The sequence below is a fragment of the Salvelinus namaycush genome, chromosome 6 (genome assembly GCF_016432855.1).
Source record: "Salvelinus namaycush isolate Seneca chromosome 6, SaNama_1.0, whole genome shotgun sequence".
Lineage (NCBI taxonomy): Eukaryota > Metazoa > Chordata > Actinopteri > Salmoniformes > Salmonidae > Salvelinus > Salvelinus namaycush.
Genome location: NC_052312.1, coordinates 20,485,985 through 20,502,347, shown reverse-complemented (window position 1 = coordinate 20,502,347; position 16,363 = coordinate 20,485,985). Strand labels below are relative to the sequence as shown.

The 16,363-nt window shown below is 40.2% G+C and overlaps 1 pseudogene; it reads left to right on the top strand.

The window, feature by feature from the left end:
- Positions 1-3,116: 3,116 nt before the first annotated feature.
- On the top strand, positions 3,117-13,731 carry LOC120049004 (annotated as a pseudogene).
- The last annotated feature ends 2,632 nt before the right edge of the window (positions 13,732-16,363 follow it).

The window sequence follows — 16,363 nt, the reverse complement described above, 5'->3', positions numbered from 1 at the left end:
TCCTAGATTCAGATCTTTTAGGCGAGAAAAAACATCACCCAGATAGGCCAGTCGTGTGAGAAACTCGTCATCATGCAAGCTGTCAGACATGTAATGATGTGAAGCTACATGAAACTCTAGACTTTAACCTGGAAACCCAGTTCCCCAGTTACAGCTTTGAAACTCCTCCCTCTGGTCAGTGGTAATAAATAACACACAAATCAAATGTTATTTCTCACATCCGCCGAATACAAAAGTGAAATGCTTACTTACAAGCCCTTAACCAACAATGCGGTTTTAAGAAAATACAAAAAAAAGATAAATATATATATGTATATAAAAATAAATACGTTTAAAAAAAATTACAAAAAGAAAAGCAAGTGAAAAAAGTTTAAAATAATGACAAAAATAAACAACACAATAACAAACATATATATGTAGAGAGTAGCTAACTAAACGTATTACTCATAACAGAACCATCTGAGGTGTGTGTGTGTGTGTGTGTGTGTGTGTGTGTGTGTGTGTGTGTGTGTGTGTGTGTGTGTGTGTGTGTGTGTGTGTGTGTGTGTGTGTGTGTGTGTGTGTGTGTGTGTGTGTGTGTGTGTGTGTGTGAGAGAGAGAGTGATTGAGAAGTGAGAGGTGGCTGGAGATGTCCATTTCCATTGTGCCTCAACTGAGGTTAGCTGGCTTGGCTTGCCACCTGACAACTGAGCAAAGGTTTGAGGGAAGGCCTACACTTACATATCTATCTATTTTTACATTTCTCAAGAATCTTTCTCTCTGTTTTTCTGTGTATGGTGAAGAAGTGTGATCTCAGAGTGAAGAGGTGTGATCTAAGCAGACTGTCATCATATAGGAAGTAAAGGGGTTTGTTAGAAGGACTGTAGTTGTAGAGAAAGTCACTTGTCTGTGGGGACAGAATGGAGCACACCTTGCTCTGTTTGCTGCTATGTAAGTACTGAGTTAGTGTGTTTGTTTATGAACACTAATTACCTGATTTACTAAGAATTTAAGGGAAAAGAGAATAAGACATTAATCAAAATGAAGACAGTTTTACGCTTTAGCTTTGTTTTTTGGTGTTTTAGCCCTTATTGAGAAAATATTAGTAAATGGCACTCAAAGGAAATATCAGCAAATATGGTGTAGATATGAAGTAAGAAAGTGACCACCCTACATTGATGTTGCATCTCTGTGAGAACCTGAGCTTTTATAGCAATGCCATGCAGACCTGGTTGGTGTGGTGGTGTGCATTTAACCAAGTCATTACTCAGGAATTAAAGAGTGGTGTTAACTCAGTGGTTGCAAAATGTGTTGTCAATGACAATGAATATAAAATGCTATATTTGTTGGATATGTTGTATTATCAAGTTGTGATTATTGTAAATGGTTGAGGGTTCCTTCATTACAGTTATAGTAAACTGTGTTAAGAGATTAATGAGTGGTGTTTTGGTGTTTTTGGTCTCTGTACACTCTCTGTGTGCAGAACATGGGAAGACAGCGGCCATTTAAAGCTGCAGTCCGTAATTCAAACTACAACAAAATGGCCACCCTGACACTTTTTGTGGTATATGGCTGAGGGATGTGGCTAAGGAATTTCATTCATCTACATTGTTTATAGTAGTTGTCATAACATAACCATATATTTTGGTTTATTATGGGATAAGACTGTTTTGAGGGAATTAAAAGTTATACTCTTCAAGAATAAATGCCTATAATTAATTGAAAGATCCAACATGTGTGTAGAAATCGTAGATTGCACCTTTAAAATAAAGTACAGGATGGATTTGGTAATCAGTAACATGATTATGGCATGCTATTATTTATTTCAAGTTAATATTGGAGCAATGTGACTTTCTTTGTTGTAGTGCTGAGTACACACATCTACTCTGGACACTCTGAAGACGATGATGGTAGATATTTGTACACTTGATCAAGCTTTCATCTCTTAATTCTCCATCAAATGTTTTATTTGTAATTTTAAAAGCTGCTTTTGGATAGACATATTTTGTGTTTTGAGTGTCTCAAAATAACATGTGTAAATTAATTGTTTCATGCTGGTTTAATTTTTTGCAGGACAGGCAAAGGCTGTTCTGACCATATACCCCACATCCTCCCAGATATTCAGTGGAGAGTCTGTCACTCTCAGATGTAACGTACCGAGGGGAAAAGTCACTGACTGGGAATACACATGGCACAAGGATGATGGACACTCAATCAGTAGGAAGCATGAATATGAGATCAGTGAGGTTAAGATTTCAGACAGTGGAGACTACTCGTGTCTGGGTAAACATATTGATAATGGGACGTATTCTATGTGGAGTGATGCAGTCAGACTGACAGTGACAGGTAAGTCATCTTATCTCTCAAGTGCCTCCATGCCCATAACCACTTGACATAGGGCCCATCTCTCTACATTAGTGTCACTGGTGAGCTCACTATTAATCTTCAATCACTATCTGGACTTTATGAATTTTGTGTCACGTTCTGACCTTTATTTCCTTTATTTTTGTCTTTATTTATTATGGTCAGGGTGTGAGTTGGGGTGGGTAGTCTATGTGTCTTTTTCTATGTTGGGGTTTTGAGTTCAGCCAGGTATGATTCTCAATCAGTGGCAGCTGTCAATCGTTGTCCCTGATTGAGAATCATACTTAGGTAGCCTGAGTTTCACTTTTGAGTTGTGGGTGTTTGTTGCCGTGTCAGTGTTTGTTCGCCACACGGTACTGTTTTGTTCGTTTGTTCACTTCGTTTGTTGTTTTGCAGTGTTCTGTTTGTTGGATTAGCATAAAAATTCATCATCATGAACACTTACCACGCTGCGCCTTGGTCCTCCTCTCTTTCACCCGAAGACGAGCGTTACATTTTGAGCCAATGAGGGTTAATCTAAATACAGATATACTGTGTACACTAAATTCTAACTGAATAGAGTCAACATACTGCTATTTAAAATAAACTTTAATCAAAACTTAAATGCAAAGGCAAAATTATTTAAAATGACCAAGCATGAATCCAGATGTTTTGATATTCTGCTCTCTGTTTTCTTAGCTCTTCCTGAAACTACACTGACCGTAAATCCAAACCCTGCATACAATGGAGAAACAGTAACTCTGACTTGTTCAGTGGGATCTGACAGTGGTTGGATGTATACATGGTACAAAGACAACACTAAGAAAGTAGTGACCTTGTCTAGCAGACACACTACAACAGGAGCCACATTCACCATCAGTAGAGCTGCTGAGTCTGACCAGGGTCTCTACTGGTGTCAGGGAGAGATCCAGTCCAGATCCATATCATCAATCATCAGTTATCCTGTCACTATCACTGTGAAAGGTGAGTTACTTTATGTGTTTTTTTAATCAAACAAATGGACACTATTTATATTGAGTCAATCATGTAGATGTGGTCTGTGTGTCAGTATGAATGGAAAAATGAAAAGTTACAGTACTACCTACAGAAGTAAGATCATACGTTGGAGAGACTTGTGCTCTGACTGCATTTGTCTTCATGTATAACTGTGTTTCCACAGCTCTGCCCACGGCCTCAGTGAAAGCCTCTCCACGGGGTCCCCTCTATTCTGGAGAGACAGTCACTCTGCAGTGTGACATATCAGACTACAGAGACTGGACATACCTCTGGCACAGAGACAACCAACATCTTCCCAATCTGACCAGTAAGACCATCACCATCTCTCTCCCTGACCAGGCTGGTCAGTACCAGTGTGAGGGGACAAGGAATGGACAGCCCGAGAGGACATATCTCAGCTCATCTCTCACCATCGTTGTTGCTGGTGAGTTTAATGACATAACCATCACTTACTTAAATGTTGAGAAGGATAAGATCTTCATATTATTCTGTACAGTGAAAGTATTTTTTTTAAACAAAAACAGATGTATACTTTTAATTCAAACCTAATCAAGTCAACATACCCCTATGATGGACTTTTATAGTAAGAAAACGTTCCAACAACAGCTAAATCTTTGGATGTTGCCAAGCATGTATCCAGATCTTTAAATAATGCTCTATTCTCACAGCCCTGCCCAAAGCTTACCTGACCATAACACCAAACCCTGTATACAATGGAGAGACAGTAACTCTGACGTGTTCAGTGGGGTCTGATGGTGGCTGGAGGTATACATGGTACAAAGACAACACTAAGAAAGTAGTGACCTTGCCTGGCAGACACACAACAACAGGAGTCACCTTCACCATAAAAAGAGCTGCTGAGTCTGACCAGGGTCTCTACTGGTGTCAGGGAGAGATCCAGTCCAGATCCATATCATCAATCATCAGTGATCCTGTCACTATCACTGTGAAAGGTGAGTAAATGTGTGTGTGTGTGTGTGTGTGTGTGTAGACATCACTGTATATGTCAGTATTCTGATAGATCTTGGTAAATCAGACAGATCAGAGTGCATACTGTATGTTCAGAAATGACAACTTATGATATGGTCATGTTGTGATGAATGCTGATCAACATTATTTTACATTCTAATGTGTGTGATAATGTTTATTTTCTGTGTTGTGTCTGTGCAGAGAGACCTGTGGCTGTTCTGACCCTCCAACCCAACTGGTCCCAGATATTCAGTGGGGAGACTGTCACTCTCAGATGTGACATACAGGGGGGAGAAGAGATTGAGTATGCTTTTTATAACAGTGGGACGTCAGTCTACACCAAAACAGAGCCTGAGTACAGAATCAGTCCTGCAAAGAATGGTCTATATACCTGTAAAGGTCTTCAGAAAACAAATGGCTTAAAACACTCCCAGACAAGTAATGCTATACAATTGACCGTGTTAGGTAAGTCTGTTTTTATGGGATTCCAAGATAAAGACAGAAGGGATGAGGTCAAATAGCAGACAGTGGTTTCAATGATGAAACAAAACTATAGTTTGTTTTTGGGGTGAGGTACAATACAATAAAAACAAAATGGGTAAACATTTTAAAGACTGAACATTTGATTTGTGTCATTTCCTTCATAACAGATAAACCCCAAGCTGTCCTGAGTCTCTCTCCTCAGTGGCTGAACCCTGGAGACTCAGTTACTCTGAGCTGTGGGGTTAAAGAGTCATCTACAGGCTGGAGGTTCTTCTGGTACCGAACTGTTCCCTACACAGCTGGGTTACTGTCCCTGTCAGACAGGTCCTACTCTGTAGAGCTTCTATCTGGCAGTGGGACTAGTGAAGACTCCTACACTCTGATCCCTGCTGGTCCAAGTCACACAGGAGGATATTTGTGTAGAGCTGGGAGAGGAGACCCAGTCTATGACACACTGTACAGTGAACCTCAGTTTCTCTGGTCAGGAGGTAACTAACTGCATTGAAACTGCATTTAATCACATTTAAGTTCCCCTCGTGTATATATAACTACTGTATATGTTTGACTCTGTCACTCTTTGTTTCAGATCCGCAACCATCAGTGTCTCTCAAAATAAGACCTAACAGAACTCAACACTTTACATCAAAGTCTCTCTCACTAAGCTGTGAGGAGAAGAGGAACTCTACTGGATGGAGACTGAAGAGATACAGAGAGAAAGCAGTGGAGTCAGAGTGTGGCTCTAACTGGGGATCAAAAGCAGGGTCCACATGTACCATCAGGTCCACATACACAGGGGACAGTGGAGTGTACTGGTGTGAGTCTGGATCAGGAGAGTACAGTAATGCTGTCAACATCACAATGGACGGTACGTCTGTTGTACAGCAGTCACTAACGTTTTTTACATTACAATGTATGATAATGATGTTCAATTCTGTAACTGAATGGTTGCATCTCATAAAATACAAGCTCATGTTGGTGATTACTCCAGATTTACAGTATTATTTATATATTATGTTATACAGTTGGCCCTCTGATCCTGGAGAGCAGTTTCCAAGTCAGATGAAGGCTCCTACAAGTGTAAATCGAATGGAAGAGAATCACCAGAGAGCTGGGTGACAGTGAGAGGTGAAAAAACTATTATGATCACATGACCTTTTCATAATATCTGTGGTCATCAGTCATGTGTTGTGTTAAAAAGCATACTGTAGGTTTGGAGTTACAAGCTCAGGCTTCATCTGATCTCAAGTCAGATGTCAAATATATATTCACTTTGTCCACTACTTTATTCATTTTCTACAACTACCTCACAACCTGATAGTTATTTGCTGTTCTCTCTCCAGGTGTAACTCCTGGACCCTCTACATCAGTCCTAGTAGGAGTGGTTGTGGGCCTGGTTGTTGCTGGTGTTCTACTGGCCATTCTCCTGGTACTGCTCATTCTACAGGTTGGCAGTCAGTAAAATCTAAATGTGCGATTTGGGAGTTTCAAAAAATATGCAAAATATTCAATAAGCTACTTCCTTAATTTGCTGACTGGAAATGTCAATTTTCAGCAGCAACTGGACCTGTTGATGTGACCTATGCTGAGGTTGACCTTAAACAGAAGGCCAAAGCCAAGAAGAAGAAAAGTAAGACTGGACATCCCTCCTTCCATATTCCCCCTATCATACCCTCACACATCTGACCCCATATTGACTAGCTGTATAATATTCTGTATATAACTGTTATATTATTCTGGTGTTTTATCCTCACTCCTTACAGAAACATCAACCCCACCTGAGGCAGATTCGGTCTATTCTCAATTGAAGCCAGTCACAGCCCCAGGTAAGACTAATAGCCATATGTGATTGATAATTAATATGATACTAATATGGATCTAATTCTCTGATATCAAAATATAATGTATTTAAAGTATGTATCTTTGTTTAATTCTTAACAGTTTATTTGACTGCATGTCCTGAACAACTTTGTGTGGTGACATGTTGCAGGTACCTGAGGGATGGAAGGATGGAGGGATAGAGGGATAGAGGGATAGAGGGATAGAGGGATGGAGGGATGGAGGGATGGAGGGATGGAGGGATGGAGGGATGGAGGGATGGAAGGATGGAGGGACGGAAGGATAGAGGGATAGACGGATAGAGGGATGGAGGGATGGAGGGATGGAAGGATGGAGGGATGGAGGGATGGAGGGATGGAGGGATGGAGGGATGGAGGGATGGAAGGATGGAGGGATGGAGGGATGGAGGGATGGAAGGATGGAGGGACGGAGGGATGGAAGGACACAACATCAGAGGAGATGGAGGAACCCAGAACATGGATTTTGTACGCTCAACACACACAAGCAAACACACACATGCACAAACACACACGCAATAACAGCTTGTACATTAAGGCGTTCTTACTTATTTTATTTACTTATTTTATTGTATTTAAGCATGGTTTAATTGTGTTTTACTGTAAAAGCTTTTTTTTTCTACTATATGGTGCAATGATGATGCATCTTATCTGCAGCTACAGCAATTGTATCTGCTTTGTATTGTGAATTGAGTTTTATTGTTGATTCATTCAGATGATAGAATAACATATTTTCTATATGAATTTCACAAAAAGTATTATTCACGTTTTCTTCTAATGGCCTGTACTTTTACAGTATCTTTGCATTGTGCTTTTTTAATAAACAATTTTTTATCCACCAGATGGTATGAGTGCTTTCTTACAGTAAATAGATATTGTCATCATCATCATCAACTTTTCCATACAACCTCAATAGGTCAAAACTCCTTTAAGCCTAGTAATGATCTCACTCTCCACAATGTGTGAGTTAAAGTGCAATCTGCTATTTCTACATACATTTTTGGACTTAATTATATATACCCATTGAATCTTGAGAAATATAACATAAATGCCCCATGAGCAAAGTTCAAAAGTCGTACCCCATCAGCTGAAGACCCGTTGAGTTTTTCAGAATGACTTTTGGGGGAAGAGTGTGCCTGAAAAGAACAGTTCTTCTCAATTTTATGATGTCATATACTCTGCAGGAGTTCTGAGGAGCTAGTAACCACGTACGAATGACTACCAGTTCTCCCATATTGCCTCCTCATCCTACAGACAGGTCATAACGATTAATGACATTAGTGGTGTATGACTCTTTTCAGTGTCCCTGCATGGTCCGGGAGGTCACTGTTCCAGTTAGGGGGTTTCTGTGTCTATGTGTTTATGTCTAAGTGGTCAGACAGACAGCCGGCAGCCAGGTCATTGTCACTGCTCCTGAGAAACAGTCACAGGAAGTGACATCACCACAAGCTGTTATATGAAATGTAGAAGAGTGGCCTTTGTCAGTAACCTGGGACTCACTACCTAATGAGAAAGTTGGCAGGTGTTTCATGTCCCTCATCCACACTGACCTATGAGCATGCAGAAGAAGTCATGCAAACACTTCTGCAGGTATATGAAGCCAAGATGAAACTGCACAGACACTGTTATGACATTTTTGTTCTTTCTCTCTCTCTCTAACCCCCCCCCCCCCCCCCCTCTCTCTCTCTGTCTTTTTTTCTCTTTCTCTGTCTCTGTCTCAATCTCGCTCTCTGTCTTTCTCTCTCTTCCCCCGAGCCGTCTATCTCCCTCCTTCCTCTTTCTCTGCAACATTGAATGGTCTGCTCATAAAGTAACAAACCTACCGGTGTCTGTGAAACACCATGACCATTAACCACACAACCAGCAGCAGCTAGGAAACACATGCTCCAAAACCACCACCATCAGACTGATCAACACATGAATTGTGAATTGTAATGGGCTGCATGGGCTGCATGATTCCAGACAATATCAAACAGTCATGTAAACCCAATATCCATCTATGAAACTGTCAGGTATCTGGTTATCCCAAGATTGAACAAGGTAAGATATAAATGGTCATAATGGTAAAATGTCTGTGAGAACAGTCTACACCTTTCTTGATGCTGAAACAGTTTCTTCTTGACTGTCTGTCACATGTAGCCGCAGACTCTGTATGACAAGATCACATTTGGACTTCCAGAAGGCACCCTCCTCTCCCTACCAGAAAGTACTGTGAGCTGAACAGGATGTGGTCATAGGCTGGGCCTTCCATAGATATAGAACCCTCTGTATCCTCTGCATCTTACATGTGTACATTCTGTAGATAGGCCTAGATGTTACTGTTTAATTTCATCAGGATCTACACAATTTGCTTACAATTTGATGATTGTAAATCGTCTCCCTTTATTAGTTATCATATATATAGTGTATCATCAGGCCTTATGCCGTTCTTTGAGGGCCTAGTTACAATTAGGAGATTCTGAAATGTGTCATAGTGTCACGCCCTGACCTTAGAGATCCTTTTTATGTCTCTATTTTGGTTTGGTCAGGGTGTGAGTCGGGGTGGGAATTCTATGTTCTATTATTTGTATTTCTATGTTTTGGCCGGGTAGGGTTCTCAATCAGGGACAGCTGTCTATCGTTGTCTCTGATTGAGAAACATACTTAGGTATCCCTTTTTCCCACCTGTCTTTGTAGGAAGTTGACTTTGTTTGTGGCACTTTGGCTTAAGCTTCACTGTTTGTTTTGTATTGTTTATTGTTTTGTCGGCGTCATTTCAAATAAAAAAGAAAATGTACGCTCACCACGCTGCACCTTGGTCCACTTCATTTAATGGCCGTGACACATTGGCAGTTATAGGTGTTGTGATCAGACAAGCTCATATGTCGAATTTCTATTTTCTAGATTAAGAAAATAGTTGTAGATAATAGTATGACATTGATTAGTGAGGTTGATTTATGCCTGTGAATAGAAAGTGTACTCTTTTGTATTAGGATTATGTGCTGGCCAGGCATTGATGAGGTTGTAATCAGAGAGTATATGATGGAGAGTCTTTGTTACATGTGGACTGTAGCTGTTCTTATTTGATTTGTCCGCATGTCCAAAATGGCATTCATGTCTGTCCCAATAACCAGATGGAATTCAATTCATTCCCAAAAATATTCCGTTCACAGAATAAAAAATGTTTCTACCTTTTTGCATACGTTGAGTGCCTTGCTTTTAGAGTGAATTGTAATTAACACTCACGACTGTATTTGTTAGCAGCAGAGGCATGATTGTTGTATTGAATGGTTTTCAGTACTTTAGCCTTCACCAAGTGAATGTATGTCTAAGTGGATATGTTATCTTTAAAATTAAACTCATTATGACAACACATTACATATACTATAAAGCCCCTGAGGGCCTAGTTACACCCTAACACACTGGTCTGAAACTCCTGGTTTAGTCAAATTATGCCAGCTTGCAAAGGGATGTGTCATTTCTATTGGAATCCAGTCAAAGTTAGGATATCCAACTATTTAACATTTCAGTCACATGCAACCTGCATTCAGAATGACTGTTGGGGTAGAGAAGATTGATTATTGAGACTACCTAAATCATATAAACTGGAACAGCCATAACAGTAATGTGTGAAATAAGTCCAACTAGTAACAGATAGGATTAGTTTTGAAAAATGTATTAACTATGTTTGTGTAGCATAAGATTACTCAACCAGTCATTGTACATGCAAATACACAGGTATTGAAACAAACCATTCTGAAAATCAACCTGCAAGAGATCATGCTGGAATAATGATAATGATGATGATTGGTGTCGTTTTGAGCAAAGAATCATTTTGTATTTTACTCAACAAGCTTGTTCAAAAACAACTGACTTCAAGCAGAGTTGTTGATTTAAGACTCTAACAGATTGGCTCAAATTCTTGTCATTTTTAAGTCCACTCAACTTGCATAATAATGCAAATTAAGCAATTGGTTAAGTTTGACTTTTTCCAGTGCACAGTGTATGAAATTACAAGGCTGAGGAACTTCACATTAGGTCACTTGTTTGTCATAGTTGAGGGGTCATGGTTTGCTCTCTTCATCTTTAGCAGTGTGGGTTTGTGAAGGAAGGCACTCTGTGAAGCTGTCTTTTCCCGCTGTGATCAGAGAGTCAAATAGAGAAATGGTTGTAATCATATGCAAAAACCTGTGAAAACCTAGTTGTTGGGCTGATGAGGACACATGAAAAGTTGTGCAGGGATTTATGTCCTTGTCAGAGAGAAGAATGACAATGTTCTTGCAGCATACATTTTCTGTAATTCACTCATTAATTTGTCTTTTACATTCAATCTTACTTATCTGTCTATTTTTACATTTATCAAGAATCTTTCTCTCTGTTTTTCTGTGTACAGTGAAGAGGTGTGATCTAAGCAGACTGTCATCATATAGGAAGTAAAGGGGTTTGTTAGAAGGACAGTAGTTGTAGAGAAAGTCACTTGTCTGTGGGGACAGAATGGAGCACACCTTGCTCTGTTTGCTGCTATGTAAGTACTGAGTTAGTGGGTTTGTTTATGAACACTAATTACCTGATTTACTAAGAATTTAAGGGAAAAGGGATAAGACATGAATCAAAATGAAGACAGTTTCACGCTTTAGGTTTGATTTTGGTATTTTAGCCCTTATTGAGAAAATATTAGTAAATGGCACTGTCACGATCGTCTTTATGTGGAAGAGAGGACCAAGGCGCAGCGTGATACGAATACATCTTCTTTAATTATAACGAAGACGAAACAAACACTTTTACAAACTAATACAAAAACAACAAACGACCGTGAAGCTACAAACCTACGTGCACACATGCAACATAGACCTAGACAATTACCCACAACCTGCCTAATGCCTATGGCTGCCTTAAATATGGCTCCCAATCAGAGACAACAATAGACAGCTGTCTCTGATTGAGAACCACTCAGGCAACCATAGACATACCTAAACACCTACACTGAACACAACCCCATAAACTCTACCAAAACCCCCTAGACAATACAAACACCCTCGACTAGACAAAAACACATACATCCCCCATGTCACACCCTGACCTAACTAAAATAATAAATAAACAAAGATAACTAAGGCCAGGGCGTGACAGGCACTCAAAGGAATATCAGCAAATATGGTGTAGATATGAAGTAAGAAAGTGACCACCCTACATTGATGTTGCATCTCTGTGAGAACCTGAGCTTGTATAGCCGATGCCATGCAGACCTGGTTATTGTGGTGGTGTGCATTTAACCAAGTCATTGCTCAGGAACTAAAGAGTGGTGTTAACCTGTCTAGGACTGGGGTTCCGCTAGCCTCTATCTGGCAATGGGACTAGTGAAGACTCTGATCCCTGCTGGTCCTAGTCACACAGGAGGATATGTGTGTAGAGCTGGGAGAGGAGACCCAGTCTATGACACACTCTACAGTGAACCTCAGTTTCTCTGGTCAGGAGGTAACTAACTGCATTGAAACTGCATTTAATCATATGTAAGTCACCCTCGTGTATATATAACCACTGTGTACGTTTGACTCTGTCACTCTTTGTTTCAGATCCGCAACCATCAGTGTCTCTCAAAATAAGACCTAACAGAACTCAACACTTTACATCAAAGTCTCTCTCACTAAGCTGTGAGGAGAAGAGGAACTCTACTGGATGGAGACTGAAGAGATACAGAGAGAAAGCAGTGGAGTCAGAGTGTGGCTCTAACTGGGGATCAATAGCAGGGTCCACATGTACCATCAGGTCCACATACACATTGGACAGTGGAGTGTACTGGTGTGAGTCTGGATCAGGAGAGTACAGTAATGCTGTCAACATCACAGTGGATGGTACGTCTGTTGTACAACAGTCACTAACTTTTTTTTTCATTACAATGTATGATAATGATGTTCAATTCTGTAACTGAATGGTTGCATCTCATAAAATAATAGCTCATGTGAGTGATTACTCCAGATTTACAGTATTATTTATATATTATGTTATACAGTTGGCACTCTGATCCTGGAGAGCCCTCCCTATCCCATAACTGAGGGAGACTCTATGACTCTCAGCTGTACAAATAGATATCAGGAAACAAACCCGAACCCCAAGGTTGAGTTCTACAAAGATGGAGTACTCATCAGGAATGATACCACAGGAGAGATGACCATCCCTGCAGTTTCCAAGTCAGATGAAGGCTTCTATAAGTGTAATCTAGTGAAGGAGAATCACCAGAGAGCTGGGTGACAGTGAGAGGTGAAAAAAACTATTATAATCACATGACCTTTTCATAATATCTGTGGTTATCAGTCATTTGTAGTGTTAAAAATCATACTTTAGGTTTGGAGTTGCAAGCTCAGGCTGGTCATCTGATCTCAAGTCAGTTGTCAAATATATATTCACTTTGTCCACTACTTTATTTATTTTCTACAACTACCTCAGAACCTGATAGTGATTTGCTGTTCTCTCTCCAGGTGTAACTCCTGGACCCTCTACATCAGTCCCAGTAGGAGTGGTTGTGGGCCTGGTTGTTGCTGGTGTTCTACTGGCCATTCTCCTGGTACTGCTGTGTCGATATAAAAAAAGCCGGAGGTGAGACTTTTATCAATTCACATTTATCTTTTTAGTTCATGTTTAGGAGAAAAATGTCTAATTACAAAAGTTTAAAACAATAACGAATTGATACAGTATAATCTTATGCATTTCTCATTACAGGTTCCTGTTGCAACAGAATATTCTGGTGAGTACACATGTCTTTCAAAAAGGTATACCTGTTTTTCAACTTTTCATACAGTAAAATAGAATCTGTGTGTTTCATGAGTATCTCTCTCCCTGTAGGCCCCCCCAGCCCCAGAGGACCAACCTGGACCCCCAACAGGACCAAGGATCTACCCAGGGCCAGGCTCCTGATGCTGGGTATACACGTGTGCAGCATGGTCAGTCTCTCATCCCAGACCACTGTCACTCTCCTCTCTGTAACTTCACATACTGACTTTTCACCATTCACTTTATATAGATGTTACCGTACTCTATGTCCCTAGGCAAGCTGAGGGAAAACCAACCTATTAATCTTTCTCTCTCTTCTTTGACCAACAGGTGGCACTAACATCTATGATACAATCACGCCCTCAGACAGTAATGACAATGGTACTGGGAAAGGGAAAGGGGGATACCTAGTCAGTTGTACAACTGAATACCTTCAAATGAAATGTGTCTTCCGAATTTAACCCAACCCTTCTGAATCAGAGAGGTGCGGGGGGGCTGCCTTAATTGACATCCACGTCTTCGGCGCCTGGGGAACAGTGGGTTAACTGCCTTGCTCAGTTGCAGAACGACAAATTTTTCCCTTGTCAGCTCGGGGATTCGATCCAGTAACCTTTCGGTTACTGGCCCAGCAACCTTTTGGTTACTAAACACTAGGCTACCTGTATGTTAAATTTAGCATGAATACAGTATAGAGTTGTTGTTGCTGTTATTCTTCATATGTTTAATATGACTAGCATACTAACAGTATGTAGAGATATTAGTGTATTACCTGTATATTTCAGATGCTGGTGCTGCTACTGCTGGATCAAGTGATGTGATGTACGCCCAGATTCAACTCAAAGAGTTGGACAAGAAAAAGAAAAGTAACTCTCAACTGTCACACAAAATGCAGCAGTTTTTTACTCATCACATTTGATAAAAACATTCAAATTCTCTTCACCTCCTCAGAAATGACAGCTGATTCAAAAGAAAATCCAGTCTATTCTGAGGTCAAGACAGGGAAGACCACAGGTGAGACTCATTCTACAGGTTGGCAGTCAGTGAAATCTAAATGTGCGATTTTGGAGTTTCAAAAAAGATGCAGAATATTCAATAAGCTACTTCCTTAATTTGCGGACTGGAAATTTAAATTTTCAGCAGCAACTGGACCTGTTGATGTGACCTATGCTGAGGTTGACCTTAAACAGAAGGCCAAAGCCAAGAAGAAGAAAGGTAAGACAGGACATCCCTCCTTCAATATTCCCCCTATCATAACCTCCCACATCTGACCCCATATTGACTAGCTGTATAATATTCTGTATATAACTGTTATATTATTCTGGTGTTTTATCCTCACCCCTTACAGAAACAGCAAACCCACCTGAGGCAGATTCAGTCTATTCTCAAGTTAAACCAGGTACAGCCCCAGGTAAGACTAATAGCCATATGCGATTGATAATTTTAATGATAATAATATGGAACTAATGCTCTGATATCAAAGTATAATGTATGTATTTAAAGTATGTATCTTTGTTTGATTCTAAAGATTTTGTTTGACTGCATGTCCTAAACAACTCTGTGTGGTGATATGTTGCAGGTCCTTGAGGGATGGAGGGATGGAATGATGGAGTGACAGAGGGATGGAAGGATGGAAGGATGGAGGGATGGAAGGACACACCATCAGAGGAGGAGAAGGAACCCGGAACATGGATTTTGTACGCTCAAAACACACAAGCAAAAACACACATGCACAAACACACGCGCAATAACACCTTGTACATTAAGGCGTTCTTACTTATTTTATTTACTTATTTTATTGTATTTAAGCATGGTTTAATTGTGTTTAACTGTAAAAGCTTTTTTTTTTTTTTACTATATGGTGCAATAATGATGCATCTTATCTGCAGCTACTGCAATTGTATCTGCTTTGTATTGTGTATTGAGTTTTATTGTTGATTTATTCAGATGATAGAATAACATATTTGTATATGAATTTCCCAAAAGGTATTATTCACGTTTTCTTCCAATGGCCTGTACTTTTACAGTATCTTTGCATTGTGCTTTTTTAATAAACAATTTTTTATCCACCAGATGGTATGAGTGCTTTCTTACAGTAAATAGATATTGTCATCATCATCAACTTTTCCATACAACCTCATTTGGTCAAAACTCCTTTAAGTCTAGTATAGATCTCAGGCTCCACAATGTGTGAGTTAAAAGGCAATCTGCTCTTTCTGCATCCATTTATGGACTTAATTATATCTACCCATTGAATCTTGAGAAATATAACATAAATGCCCCATGAGCAAAGTTCAAAAGCCGTACCCCATCTGCTGAAGACCCGTTGACATTTTAAGAATTACTTTTGGGGGAAAAGTGTGCCTGAAAAGAACAGTTCTTCTCAGTTTTATGATGTCATATACTCTGCAGGAGTTCTGAGGAGCTAGTAACCTACGTACGAATGACTACCAGTTCTCCCATATTGCCTCCTCATCCTACAGACAGGTCATGACGATTAATGACATTAGTGGTGTATGACTCTGACTGATATTTTCAGTGTCCCTGCATGGTCCGGGAGGTCACTGTTCCAGTTAGGGTGTTTCTGTGTCTATGTGTTAATGTCTAAGTGGTCAGACAGACAGCCGGCAGCCAGGTCATTGTCACTGCTCCTGAGAAACAGTCACAGGAAGTGACATCACCACAAGCTGTTATATGAAACGTAGAAGGGGGGCCTCTATCAGTAACCTGGGACCCATTACCTTCCGAAAAAGTTGGCAGGTGTTTCATGTCCCTCAGTCACACTGACCTATGAGCATGCAGAAGAAGTCATGCAAACACTTCTGCAGGTATATGAAGCCAAGATGAAACTGCACAGACAGTGTTATGACATTTTTGCTCTTTCTCTCTCTCTCCACCCCCCCACTCTCTCCCCCCCCGCTCTCTCTCTAACCCCCCCCCACCCCCCCTCTCTCCCCCCTCTCTCTCTCTGTCTT